The sequence below is a fragment of the Lethenteron reissneri genome, chromosome 16 (assembly GCF_015708825.2).
Source record: "Lethenteron reissneri isolate LAM-NWPU_2019-01 chromosome 16, ASM1570882v1, whole genome shotgun sequence".
Taxonomy (NCBI): Eukaryota; Metazoa; Chordata; class Hyperoartia; order Petromyzontiformes; family Petromyzontidae; genus Lethenteron; species Lethenteron reissneri.
The window spans coordinates 3,225,564-3,240,992 of NC_083794.1; positions in this window are offsets into that span (position 1 = coordinate 3,225,564).

The following is a 15,429-nucleotide window of genomic DNA, read 5'->3' on the forward strand; positions in this document are numbered from 1 at the left end:
GGGTTGTGCCAGGGCCTCCTCATGCATTGGGATGGAACGATCCGCCGTCACAGGCTGGTGGTGCCTTCCACGTTGAGGGGTAGGGCTGTATGGGCTGCTCATGAGCGGCTCCTGCACCTGGGTACCCTCAAAACACTTACCATGCTCCAGCTTAATTACTTGTGGCCGGGCATGGCAAGGGACGTGGACGATCTGCTGCAGTCCTGTACCCAGTGTGCACAACGGAAGCCGCCAGCGAAGGGAGCCAGTCCACCGCTCCAGTCTATTTCGGTCACCCGGGTTAATGAGCTTGTCGCCCTTGATATTTTGGGACCGTTTCCTTCCACGCCGAGGGGTAATAAGTACCTGCTGGTTGGCGTGGAATATTTCACGCGATGGCCTATGGCTTGGCCCCTCGCCAACCAGTCCGCAGCAGCCATTGCGGAGGCTTTTGTTCAGGGCTATGTCCTCGACAAGGGCGCTCCGGAACGGTTGTTGACCGATCAGGGAAAGAATTTCACTAGTGCCCTTTTACACGAGGTGTGTGGCCTTCTGGGTACAAAAAAAAATTCGTACCTCGCCTTACCATCCACAAACGGATGAGATGGTAGAACGCCTGCATAGGACTCTTACGTCCATGCTATCCCACCAGGTATCTGAGTCCCAAACCGATTGGTATCTACGGATCCCGGGAGTCCTGGCAGCATACAGGATGGCTCCTCACACGGCGACCGGATTCTCGCCATTTTTTTTTATGTATGGCCGCGAGGTTGACCCGTCTGCCGCGACTCAGCTGACGATTACTGCGCCTCACGCTAAATCCAAACTGGCGGACCATGTTAAATTTAACATCCTTTTGTTGGCTGAGGCACGGCAGGCGGCCATGCAAAACTCTGACTCTCGCCAGAAACGGAACGAAAGATTGCGATCGCACCGGTCACACACACACGAATGGCACCCAGGCGACAGAGCGTGGCTGCACTGCCCCCAGGTGCCATTGGCCACCTCGGCTAAGTTGTTGCGACCATGGAGGGGCCCCGTGGAAATTTTGCAGGTTATGCGGCCTCAATGTGTGCGTATTAAATGGAGGAAGCGTCGGTGGTTTGTGCACCCTTCACGGTTAAAGCCGTTCTTTGCTCCGCACGCTTCCTCTCATGATAATGGCCGAACATGTGGGGGGTCCACTGACTCCTGGAGGGCGGGGTCGCCGTCAGCCTCTGATCCGCTACTAACTGTCCCGTCTTCAGGAGCCCAAGGACTGAAGCCCTCTCGGCTGCCAGCCTCCCCCGAGGGGGTCGGCGCTGGCCCGTCCGGGAAGCCGGACGACCAGGCACCTGCAAATGCGATGCCTGCCGCCGACTCTACCGAGCCGGCCCTTTGTGACGGGCCCGATGCACGGACACGCGCCAAGACGCGCCGGTTGTTATGAGTAGCTTTCCGCGCGTGTTCCGTTGCTGCAAAACTCACTCATTTTTTTGTGTGTGTGTATGTATGCTTCTTTGTGCGTGGGGATGGTGAACCACGTTCTGTATATATGTTGCATTTTGGGGAGGTGGGTATTTATAGGGGACCGTCGGTTGTTGTTACACTTCTTCTTGTTATTGTTACTGTTACGAGGCACACGCGTGTTGACTGTGTTTAATCTTTATTCTTGGGAGTTGAGGGATTGTTGCAGCCGGGACGGCTGCGAGCTGTACAGGGGGGGGGGGGTGATGTAGGGGTTATTACGGGAGAAACGGCGGATGACAAACACAGGGGTGTCTGCACTCACACACACGGGTGGTCACACCGACGTCCGCATCCGTTATCCCCCATGCCCCCGGCCCTCTGAGGGGTTCCCTATAAAAGGCGGGGAGCCAGAGAGCTCGAGGCAGTTCGACACGAAGCTGACCAGTGAAGATCGAAGACTCTGAGATTAGGCCCTGGGACTCCCCTGTCTCGCTGCCCTTGTCAGGGCCGAGCTGGGTAAGCCAGCGGCGCGGCCCAAGAGCTCCCGGACCTCTGCCCTTGTCAGGGCAAGGCCGGCTTAGCTGGTGCCGAGATCTGTGCTTGCCAGGGCCAGATCAGTCAGCCTCCCGTAGCCCATTAGAGGAGGACTGGGGAACAGGACAGAGGGCTTAGTACTAGGGTGGGTTTCCCATAGTACGGGTGAAGGGGCCGTTACCCCTTCAACTATTGTGCCTGTCACTGAGTTAATAAACAGAGTGTGCCTCAACTCCGACCTCATCTCCTCGAACTTACTACACATGCATACACACACATGCAAAAGTACATGTGCACAACGACACATACATACCTATCTTGGGTAACAACGGTTCATGTTACACAAATGTTGTAACAATTTAGTGGTAAATCCTTCATGGGGACAGCTCATATCACAAGGTCCCTCTCCCCATGGGAACGCTAAGCCGTGAGTCAGGTCTGAGGGGCTTTTGACCAAGCCACAGCTGAGAATCTATCTCCACATCCATGCATTTGTCTAGGAAAGATCCTGCAGAAAAAGTGTGGCAAGACACCGCAAAGAGCTGCCACGAAGTAATAAACACAATTGACATCATTGCCAGCTCCAGATGGCTCGGGCGGACTGCAAGGATTCTACTTAGCCATTTTATCCCCATTGATTTTCGAGGCTGGTACATCCAGGCTAATGGCAGAAATGCATCAAATTGTCAGCATGCTGAAGAGTGCTGTCGTTGTTGGCATTGTTTACAGAGCGGATCATTGGCATGGAAATGCAGAACCATATTTCTCATACGCTGTAATGGATATAGACAATAATGCATATGTGGTGCCACAACGACGGGGCCGCTCTGCCGAGCCAGGGAGCCGCCCGGCTTCCACCACTGCACTGCCCCCCATCACCCCCCCCACATAAGCACGCACCCGCACCCACGTAGGGCCTCGTGGTCGGGTCACCTACCCTGAGTTTTCACCCGAGGGCCCCCTCGGGGGGTTACCCCACGGTTTCTCAGGGCCAGGGAATTGGACAGGACCCTTCCCAGGCTAAGTAACACTGCGGCGCCGTGGGCGGATTTGAGATCGCACGACCACGGCGAGCTCAGAGAGCCCCGCAGTTAGAAACGCATACAAACACAAACACGGGTCAGCAAGGCAGATAGCTAGGATCAGGACCCGGGGCTGCTGCTTAGCAAAAAGGTCAAAGGCCGGCGGGATCGCAAAAGGGCGGGAGATCCTAGGCTCAGGATTGGTCGAGAGACCAAGGCGGTCGGGACGGGGGCGCCTAGCCTTTGATGTGGATCGTTTAAAAGAAAACGCAGGGGCAGTAGGGGACTCTCTTCTTCTGGAGTAGTGACACGGGCTGGACGACGGGGGAGTCATCGGGCGAGCCGCAGGATCGTCTGCAGGACGACCTGAGCGCCGCAAGGTCACCTAGGACTACAGACGGTATCGTATTACGCGTCTTACAACACCTCAGAGCGGAGAGTAGGATCCGTAGGAGAAGGTTAGTTCGGGGTAAGGACGAGTAGGAAAGCGGTGTAACAGAGAGCGCAGCATAGAATAGGGCTGCACGCCACTAGAGAGTGGGTTGGAAGCGCCTTGCTGGCTCGTACACAGACACGGGTGGCTCGGTGAGTTAACAAGGGTTAATAAAATCTCGAGCGTAGTAACAAAACCGTGTTGTTGGGTGTTTTTAAACGTGGTATTGGCGTGCACTGCATTCGCGGGTGTGGGGTCGTTGTATGCGTAAAGGCCGTGGTCTCTGTACGATGGTGCGGGTACGGAGGTGTGTGTGTTAACGCCCGGGGAGAGCACTTTTGCGTGTTGGCGTGCCTGCGCAGCCGTGTGAGAGGAGAGTCGTCCTTGCACGATACTTGTGTTGACGTGCACGCGCGAGTGCGGGAGGGGACGGGTCGTCGTGTCGGCGTGCACCCCGCTCGCGTGTGCGAAACCGCGGTGCGCAGTGAAGCTGTTGGCTTTGTGCGAGCTTGCGTGTGCTCGAGCGCGTAATCGGCTGCGCATTGTTGTACGATTTATCTCGCGCGCACGGCGGCGGCAACTTGAGTCGTTGTGTCGGCGTGTGCCCCGCTTGCGTGTGCTCGTGTGATCCCGTGTTATAAGTGTGAACGCGTGTGGTACAGTGTATGCGTAAGCTCTCGTCGTGCGAAATCGGCGTACCCCAGGTGCGCGATCGTAACGTGAGCGGCCAGCGCGGCGCAGAGCGGCGCAAGAGTGAGTGCCGTGCAGAGCTGTGTGTGTGGGAGTGCGCATACGTTCGTTACGTGTCGGATACGGATGCGCATTGGTAACGTGCCGCACAGGGCTATACTGCGAGCACGGCGTTTGATTGATGATGCTGTGCGCGTGTATGCTCGCAGCGTGGGAGCGCGGCGCGAGGCTGTAATAGTAGGGGTGTCGCGTTCGAATGCCGGCGAAACCGTAGCGGGTAATAGGGAGGTGGGGTAACGTAAACGAATAGGGGGATGCAGGCAGGAGGGACCCCGGGGGCCAACGGCCCCCACAAATTGGTGTCGGAAGCGGTACGGACCCCCGCGTTACCTCACGCTAAAATAAGACTAATATTTACCGGCCGGGGGGCCCCTTCGTGGAAGGCATTCGCCCGCAATCTCTTAGGGGCCAAGGAAATTAATGGATGGACGGACGCGCAGGCAGTACGTCAACTTAATATGAATCTTGATGGGCGGGCAGCCGATTTTGTAGAAGCGTTACCCGCGAGCGCACAGACACAGCTAGAGGAGCTGATGCGCCGACTCGATCAGCGTTTTGGCACGCGTGACGAGGAGGAAGCAAAATCGGCCTTAGAGGCGCGCCGGCGCCAACCTGGCGAAGATCTACGTGATTACGCCGAGGATGTGCGCGAGTTAACAAAGATCGCACGCCCGGGGTACGCAACTGATGTTATTGAGGAACTGGCCGCCGAGAAAATCCAGCGGTACCTGTCTCGCACGGCGTGGTGGCAGCCAGACATAAGCTGCCCACGTCTTCCCTTTAACACCCTTGTCGAGCGCGCACGTAAGTGTGAAAGAATTCACAGCGAACGCGCGCAGCTCCGGGGGCTGGGACGAGAGCGCGCCATTGCGAGCCTGCTCTCGGAAGATGAGGAGGAGGAACAGGAGCTCGCGAGGACGGTAAGGGGCCGGGAAAGAGAGCCACAGAGACCCAGCGAGACGACCCCGGGGTGGGTAGCCGGGTTACAGGCCGGCATGGGAGATATGATAACCCAAGTAGGTGAGAGGGTAACTCACGTAGGTGAAAGGGTAACCCAGGTACGCGAGGAAGCAAATAAAAATATGACCAAACTGCAATCCTCCGTTGAGACCATCCGATCCGAGATGGGGGAACTAGACTCCACGGTAGGAGGGCTAACTGGAAGGATAGCGCGACTAGAAGCAGAGTATGAGCAGCAGCGCACTGGGGGAGGAGGGAGTAGGCAGAGAGCCCACTACGGAGCCGCCACCCCTCCCCGGGCGTGTTATGTGTGCGATCGGCGAGGGCATCTCAGGAGGGACTGTCCTCAGGTCGCCCGAGCTAGACAAGAGCTAAGGTCAAACACTAAGGCCCCCCTAGAGAGGGGACCACCGGGGGGTGAAATCCACGTAGCCCAGACACAAACAAGCTGTGAGAATAATTGCGAGCGAGTGATCTCCACACAGGTTCCAGCAACAACGCCCACAGAAATGGTGACTCCTGGCGACTGGCTACGGGAGCTGGTGGCGGGGATCACGGGGGCCACGTCGCTGGTGGAAAGGGAGGTAAACAGAGTGCGTACCCGAATTCTGCTGGACACGGGGGCGGTGGCCTCGCTCGTGAGTGCAGCGCACTGCAGCGCGATCGGGGTCGACGTGCGCCACCTGCAGGCCCCGGACCGCGCGCTGCACACTGCGAGCGGAGCCGGGATGGGGTTGCTGGGGAAGGTCTCCCTCGATGTCCGTCTAGGAAACCAGGTGTGCACCCAGGAATTCTACGTGTCGAGTGTGTTGTGCCACGAGTGCATTGCAGGAACGGACCTCCTGGAAAAGTTGGGACTTAACGTACAGCCCCGGCAACGATGCGCTACGGTGGAGGACAGCGGGGAGCGGATTCCGTTCCTAGGACGGGAGCCGAATCGCCCACGCTTCACACCCGTGGCCGCTACGCTGGTGTCGGCCGTCACCATCGGACCTCTCGCCGAGATGCTGGTGCCAGTGGCAACCCTCTCCACCGACCCAACCCACCGACCATCGGGCGAGGTAATGCTGACTCCTCACCCGGAGTTGGCATCGCGATACGGGGTGGTAGGGTCAGCCACACTGGTAAACGCAGATGGGGGCCAGCTGTTTATACGTGTGTTTAACCCACACAGTACCCCGGCAATGATACGACGACGCACCCCGGTAGCCACCGTACACCCCCTGCACGCTCGCCACTCGAACGACTCGGTGTTCGCACTCTGGGCGGAGGACCCTGGCCGCCCCGAGGACAGCCAGGATCTGGCCTGGCGGGTCGGCCCGACCCCCCGAGCCGAGATTGTTCCACTGCAGGATGCGTTACATGTGCCTTGGGCAGCCTTACCTAAGGGGGAGGCCGATCAGCTGCGCGGGTTATTGCGGGAGTACGCTGACGTGTTCAGTGAGCACGATTCGGACGTGGGCCGGACCGACCTGGTCAAACACCAAATTGACACAGGTGCAGCCCGACCCATCAAACTCCCCGCATACCGAGTGGGCGCGCCGGAACGGACCCAGATCAAAGAGGCAGTCACGGATATGCTTCGCGATAACATAATCCAGCCCTCCGCGAGCCCTTGGTCTGCCCCGGTGGTACTGGTAACGAAAAAGGACGGATCGACTCGGTTCTGCATTGATTACCGAAAATTGAACGCAGTCACCCTCGGCGACGCTTTTCCCATCCCACGCATCGACGACACCTTCGACAGTCTCGCAGGAGCGCGGTATTTTTCCACCCTCGATCTGGCGTCCGGTTACTGGCAGGTGGAGATGACGGAGGAGGATCGGCCAAAAACAGCATTCACCACCCCGATGGGCCTGTTTGAGTTTCGAGTGTTGCCGTTCGGACTCACTAACGCGCCCGCGACGTTCCAGCGGTTGATGGAGTTGGTGATGCGGGGCTTGCAGTGGGAACAGTGCCTGATTTACTTGGACGATGTGATAGTGTTCAGTAGATCTTTGTCTGAGCATTGGTCCAGGCTTCGAGAGGTGTTCCAGCGACTGCGAGCGGCTCATCTCAAGCTCAAGCCACGTAAGTGTTACATCGCACAACGCGAGGTGGGGTATCTCGGGCATCGCGTCAGCGAGGCAGGCGTGCACACCGATCCGGAGAAGGTACGCGCCGTAGTGGAGTGGCCACGGCCAAGGAATCTGACGGAGATCAGATCATTTTTGGGGCTCGCCACCTATTATCGTCGATTTGTAAAGGGATTCAGCGAGATTGCACGCCCCCTCACCCAACTCACCTCCCCTAAGCACCCCTACCAGTGGACGGGGACCTGCCAGACGGCCTTCACCACTCTCAAAGATCACCTCACCCACGCCCCCACCCTCGCTTTCCCCGATTTTACCACCGATTTTATTTTGGACACCGACGCCTGCAGCAGCGGGCTGGGCGCGGTGTTGTCACAGGTACAGGATGGGACGGAACGGGTCATCGCGTACGCCAGCCGGACCTTGAGTGGGGCCGAGCTGAACTATTGCGTGACCCGCCAAGAGTTGTACGCCGTGATTTTCGCATGCAAACAGTTCCGGCCGTATTTGTACGGCAGGAGATGTCGCGTACGCACTGACCATTATGCTCTGCAGTTTCTTCTTACATTCAAGGAGCCGCGGGGGCAGATGGCCCGGTGGTTGGCGCAGTTGCAGGAGTACAACCTGCAAATCGAGTATCGGGCTGGCCGGACGCATGCAAACGCGGACGCCTTGTCGAGGCGACCCACGGTGTACGCCGAGACGAGGGCGGAGGAGGCCTGCCCGTGTTTCACGGGGGGACGCTGCCGGCAGGCAACGGACCCCCCCCCAGCGAGAGAGAGTGCAGTGTGCGCCACAGAGACCCTCACAGGTGGCACTGAGGATCCCGTCGACCGCCCGGCAAGCGCGGGACCCGCGGCTCGGGACCCGATCGGACGGATCCAGGAGGACGTCGGCTGCGCCTTCCCGGGCCTAAACGACGAGCAGCTGAGACAGACCCAGCAGCGAGATCCGGATCTGGCGGCAGTGGAGGCGGCACTGCGGGAGGAAAAGAGCGCCCTACCAGGACCCTGGAGCGGTTTGTATGCCCGGTTGTGTGTAGAAAACGGGGTGGTGAGGGAACTGGCTGACGCTGGGCAGCCGGGGTGCATCTGCGTTCCCGCCCATGTGCGACCCCAACTACTACGACTGGTACACGACCACCCGCTCGGGGGCCATGATGGGGAACGGCGCACCCGGGAGACTCTGCGTCGCCAGTATCTCTGGCCTAAATTGGCGCAAGATGTGGCCGCCTGGGTGCAGGGCTGCCGGGCCTGTCAGCAGTGTGGGCAAAAGCCGGCGAGGTACCAGGTACCCCTGAGGCCGTTCCGAGTCAGTCGGACGAATCAGTTGGTCGGAATCGACCTGCAGGGGCCCTTTCCACGATCCCACCGGGGCAACCGATATATTCTCGTAGCGGTGGAGTACTTCACCCGCTACCCCGTGGCGGTGGCTATCCCGGATAAAACAGCCCTCGTAGTGGCCCGGGCCTTCGTGGAAAACTACGTACTTAAGTGCGGGATCCCCGAACGAGTCATTACCGACCAGGGTAGTGAATTCGAGGCCGAACTATTTCAGGCGCTGTGCCGAGAGTTCGGGATCCAGAAGGACCGAACCACGGCGTATCACCCCCAGGCGAACGGGATGGTAGAGAGGATGAACCAGACTCTGGCCGGGAAGCTTAAACGCATGGCGGCCGCGAATCAACAGGACTGGGACGAACACCTTCCCTATGCCCTGTTCGCCTACACCACCGCCGTTCACACCTCTACAGGACAGACCCCGTTCCTAATGATGTTTGGTCGCGAGTCTCGCCTGCCCGCAGATCTGCTGTTCGGTGTCCCTCCGCCGCAACGGGAGGAAGGGAGCCACCCCGTGGAGCACTTGCTGGAGACCCTGCGAGGGGCCAGGGGCCGAGCCTACCCGCACGGAGAGGCCGCGCACCAGCGGCAAGAGCAGGGCGCCCGACCCCGTATGGAACCCCCCTTCTACACTGCGGGCTCCGAGGTGTGGCTGTACACTCCCCGCGTCGGTGCCGGACAGGTGGGGAAGCTGACCACCTACTGGCGAGGACCCTGGATTGTGAGACGGCAGATCTCACCATGGACGGTGCTGATTCAGGGAGGAGAGAGGGGCCGGGAGATGGTGGTCAACATCCGCCGACTGAAGCCGTGGCGAGCAGCCCCCGAGGGGGGGAGCCCCACCGTCCAAGTACCCCGAAACCCCGGGGTCCCCCCACCCCCCGTGCCCGGGGGCCTCGCGCAGTATATGGGCCCCACGGAGCCCCGGGCTCCGAGGGGCCCCGGGCGGGGCCGGGGGCGACGAGGACGGCGACCCTTAAACCCCACCGCCTCTGAGTTTGTTCCCCAGCCCGCAGGTGCCAGGGGCCGAGGGGAGCCGTTGGAATGGAGGAGGAGACCACCGCCGGAGCCCCAGGAGACGGAGCCGCCACCCCCGAGGCCAGCCACAAGGGCCGGGCGAATCCCGCGGACCCCGCGGCGATACCTCGTGGGGGCAACCCAGGCGAGGTGCTCCAGTCAACCCGGGACGGGGACTGGCACCCCGGGGGGCTATGTGGTGCCACAACGACGGGGCCGCTCTGCCGAGCCAGGGAGCCGCCCGGCTTCCACCACTGCACTGCCCCCCATCACCCCCCCCACATAAGCACGCACCCGCACCCACGTAGGGCCTCGTGGTCGGGTCACCTACCCTGAGTTTTCACCCGAGGGCCCCCTCGGGGGGTTACCCCACGGTTTCTCAGGGCCAGGGAATTGGACAGGACCCTTCCCAGGCTAAGTAACACTGCGGCGTTGTGGGCGGATTTGAGATCGCACGACCACGGCGAGCTCAGAGAGCCCCGCAGTTAGAAACGCATACAAACACAAACACGGGTCAGCAAGGCAGATAGCTAGGATCAGGACCCGGGGCTGCTGCTTAGCAAAAAGGTCAAAGGCCGGCGGGATCGCAAAAGGGCGGGAGATCCTAGGCTCAGGATTGGTCGAGAGACCAAGGCGGTTGGGACGGGGGCGCCTAGCCTTTGATGTGGATCGTTTAAAAGAAAACGCAGGGGCAGTAGGGGACTCTCTTCTTCTGGAGTAGTGACACGGGCTGGACGACGGGGGAGTCATCGGGCGAGCCGCAGGATCGTCTGCAGGACGACCTGAGCGCCGCAAGGTCACCTAGGACTACAGACGGTATCGTATTACGCGTCTTACAACACCTCAGAGCTGAGAGTAGGATCCGTAGGAGAAGGTTAGTTCGGGGTAAGGACGAGTAGGAAAGCGGTGTAACAGAGAGCGCAGCATAGAATAGGGCTGCACGCCACTAGAGAGTGGGTTGGAAGCGCCTTGCTGGCTCGTACACAGACACGGGTGGCTCGGTGAGTTAACAAGGGTTAATAAAATCTCGAGCGTAGTAACAAAACCGTGTTGTTGGGTGTTTTTAAACGTGGTATTGGCGTGCACTGCATTCGCGGGTGTGGGGTCGTTGTATGCGTAAAGGCCGTGGTCTCTGTACGATGGTGCGGGTACGGAGGTGTGTGTGTTAACGCCCGGGGAGAGCACTTTTGCGTGTTGGCGTGCCTGCGCAGCCGTGTGAGAGGAGAGTCGTCCTTGCACGATACTTGTGTTGACGTGCACGCGCGAGTGCGGGAGGGGACGGGTCGTCGTGTCGGCGTGCACCCCGCTCGCGTGTGCGAAACCGCGGTGCGCAGTGAAGCTGTTGGCTTTGTGCGAGCTTGCGTGTGCTCGAGCGCGTAATCGGCTGCGCATTGTTGTACGGTTTATCTCGCGCGCACGGCGGCGGCAACTTGAGTCGTTGTGTCGGCGTGTGCCCCGCTTGCGTGTGCTCGTGTGATCCCGTGTTATAAGTGTGAACGCGTGTGGTACAGTGTATGCGTAAGCTCTCGTCGTGCGAAATCGGCGTACCCCAGGTGCGCGATCGTAACGTGAGCGGCCAGCGCGGCGCAGAGCGGCGCAAGAGTGAGTGCCGTGCAGAGCTGTGTGTGTGGGAGTGCGCATACGTTCGTTACGTGTCGGATACGGATGCGCATTGGTAACGTGCCGCACAGGGCTATACTGCGAGCACGGCGTTTGATTGATGATGCTGTGCGCGTGTATGCTCGCAGCGTGGGAGCGCGGCGCGAGGCTGTAATAGTAGGGGTGTCGCGTTCGAATGCCGGCGAAACCGTAGCGGGTAATAGGGAGGTGGGGTAACGTAAACGAATAAGGGGATGCAGGCGGGAGGGACCCCGGGGGCCAACGGCCCCCACACATATATTACAGTGAAACTAGTCTTATCCACTCTTCTATTATCCACTTCTTATTTATTCCAATTTCATTCAATGTGCATGACTCGAAACAACTTGTGAAATGTCCTCCTATCTATGTATATTTTCTTCCGAAAATCTGTGCCTATTCATGAATAAGAGGAGTGAACCCGAAGTGACAGGAAATGGTTCCTTAGCCCGTGCACGAGTCATTTGGTCTTCCAGAATCACAACACAAGGTGAAATGTCAAAGTGCAGCCCTACACTTGCTTGCTTTACTAGGGCAGTGGTTCTAAACCTTGTTTGGCTACTGTACCCCCTTGCTGAATTTAGTTTCAACTGAGTACCCCCCTTGCCTGACGCAACATGGTTCTGAGCTATACATGTGTGAATAATGAGCATTCATATTTTAAGCAAATGTCCATTTTGTGAGGTATATCCTAACTAGCGAGTTACTGCAAGCAGATAAAAAAGTTATTCAACGGACGCCTCTGCATACGTGATGTAATTTGTCTGGGCTCGCTGGTTACTCTTTGAAACCACATTTTTACGATCAATGCATTTAGAAAGATGTTTTATATCGTTATAGGTTACCATGTGGTTTTACATTTTATCGTAGTTATTTTATATTGGTAGATTCATACGTGATTATTCACCAATGACTCTCATGTATAATATATGTTCACACATTTATAAATCACCTCACGTAACCCCCTGGGACAGTGCCACATAGCACCAGGGGCCCGCATACCAACCGGTTGAGAACCACTGTATGAGGGGGACCTCGTGAGTGCACTTCTAGAAGGTATTTGGCCTACTCTTCTATGCAGGCCAGACCTCTAGGTGGTACTGCCCTTACTTGACCCTACTACACACGACCTGCCAATTGACAAACAGCGGTGTACCAATGCATACTGGTGGGTGAACAGAGAATTTGGAAAACGTTTAAATTGGTTCAACTTTCGCACTGGAAAGATCGAACCGTCCACCTTTGTATTGCAAGTTCAGTGTGCACGATATTATTAAATTGCTTCCACGTGTTTTAGGAAAAGATGAGTCACTCAAAATGAACAATGCCCTGAATTCACAGTTACCAGCAGGATAAACGTCACCAAAATTAATCTTAAAAAAGAGCCATGTGCAAACCGAACATCTGCGGACGTCTGTGCATAAGAAGAGCACAATCCAGAAGTGGTGGCAAATTATCATATTATTATCTACATTGGTCTACGGACAGCCACACAGATAAACGTAATAATCTCAGAATCAGAATTAGTATTGAGACTGCAGGAGGAATCCGATTAGCTATTAAGCTCTTCTTCACATAAATATAAATACATACTAAATTATGGACTTTTTATATAAGTACGATTTATCAAGCTTGGGCAAGGCAGTAAAAAAATCAATTCCAGACTACAGCAAGATAACACGCGGTCCCTCAATAAAATGGGGGATTAACATTGATAAAGGCTGAAAATGGATTCCACCAATAGAACCCTGAACACCACTACGCTTAATGCAACTTTCACCGTATGAACGTAAATAGCAGCTGAATGGCACTGTATTTATAGCAATCAGCTCCCTATCAAAATCTTGGAATTCAAATCACGATCAGAGATTCCAATCAACCCCATCTTACCGTTGGGGGAAATTAATGAGGTACCACTTTGTGAATGTCATATGAATAGCCTTGCACCCACCATAGGAATATGGAATTGTCTCCACCTGATTATGGGGCACCAACATCAATTATCACTGTGCAATGCTCATTTTCATATCTGCATTTATTATGAAAGGGTAAATAATTCATACAGGAACTTTGTAGTTCCCATGAGTTTAGTTAAATAGGTGCTCGACATTTCCAAAAGCAGTAACAGATGCAATAACTGTCAACTTTAAAAGGGGAGAGAAAGCATAATTATGCTGAATTGTCCCTTCAGATTTCATACACCTGTCGTGTATTAATTCAGATACACTAGTAGGAGGCACTCTCTCTTGTTTATTCCGGCCTTCACAGCCATAGGGGGTAACTACATACCGGGTCAGGACAGCCAACACGCTTCCAGACCCACAGCTTGAAGAGGCAAAGACCACAACGATGGCAGCATGACGAGTTCCGCTCCAGATGGCAGCAGCCTGGACTGTACGTCAGAGCTCACCTTTTATCCTCCACAGCGTGGCCAGGCTCCGCCCTCGGCCCCGCACTCCTCTGGATCCCCCAGAAGGCTCCGTGCTTCGCCCACAGGTCCAAATTGTAGAACAGGCTGCTACCCCCAATCCCATTGTCTACCAATCTCCCAGCGGCACACGCTACAGTGACTCATTCAATGTCACTACACACGTAATGTATACTGTATTTGCACATTGGTGAGTGTGCGTGTCTGGGTGTTAGGAAGGGGTGGCATAGCATTTTGTGCATTCTGCTATGATCTATGTATGTATGTATGTTGAACTTCTGTTGCACCATACGTAGCCAAGCGTGCTAATCGGAAGTGCGGGATTGCAGATACAGTGAGATTCCTGGCCATACACAATTTAACTTGTGCCAGGTGCCGAAACTCAAACCAATCCGATTCTGTTAACTCTGCCAAAGGTTACAGATTACCATGCGTTGCAAAATTCCGCGGTGATCCGAGATTTAAAAGTTTTCGCCTAGAGGAAAGATGTGCAAACATCTACTTTTGAAGCTTCGGATGACAGGGGGGTCCAACCAGTTGATAAGTGGGATCCTAGGAGAACCAATGGCAGAATAAATAGTGAGCAATAGGAATTTGGAAGCACTGCCCACGGGATATGAAAATAATCACAACATAGGGGAGTTTTGGCGGGACTATATAGGGGCTGCATAGGGACTATATAAGGGCACCGCGGTGCCGAGATGTTAACTACCTCGCCTGGTGTACAGGAGGTCGTGGGTTCGATCCCGTTCCTGACACCTGTATATTTGTAGTTTGCATGTTATCCCCGTGGTCACGTGAATTTTTCTCCAGGTCCTCTTGTTTTTCCCTCCACATTTAGAAACATGCGTTTAGAGTATGTGGCTGCTATACATTTCCACTTGGTAAGCTACTTCATTGCGCCATATTTTGTAGCCAAGTCACTTCTGCAAACGAGCTATATAGCTCAGTGGCTGTTACCTGGTATATATATAATTGTGGAAATGCTGGTCAGAAACGTGTAGACAAGGGTACTGAAAACTGCAGCATCTCCGGTTGCGGCCAAGACTTAGTACAAGAAACAGGCCAAGAGAGCACTTGAATGAGCACAGAAAGTACGGAAAACAGAAAGCAGGGGAAACGATAATGCAAAAGACTGCGGGAAACATGAATCACTTGTATGTATATATGTTGAACCTCTTTTACACAGTAGCCAACCGTGTTAATCAGATATGCGGGGAAGGATAATAAACTTAACTCAAAAGGTAGTTGTAAAAAAACAGTTTGCAATCTAGATTTAAAAGTACATAGCTACAGTGGCTCCCTAACAAATCGGAAGAAAGAGCGTTCTAGGCGGCCGCAATAGCGCATCTGAAAGTTGGTAACGGTGTACCATAAGTGCTCATGTGAGACGGAGATACAGAGTTATAAAAACGATATCGTTTATTGCGAGTGAACATAAACGCAGCAGTTGAGAAATATAGAATATTACAGTATTGGTATGACCTGTTACACCCATAATACTTCGTTCAAATATGTTGGTCAGCTAACAATGTTCGTTTAACTTCACTTAAATCGCCAGGCATTTGTAAATATGGAAGTGAATGAAAGCCAGAAGATTATTGAAACCTAGATTTATTTTACAATTACAAAGGCAGGATCGCTCTGCACTATTATCGCTGTGATTTACAAAGTGCACCTATGATGTTCACACCTTAAAGAGGAATACGTTGGCCGTGGTTAGACACGGTGGTGGTCTTAATAGATGTTCGCCAAGAGTACTGGCCTCAGCAGTTCATAGGCTAAGTGAGATATCTTTGTGAGTGCC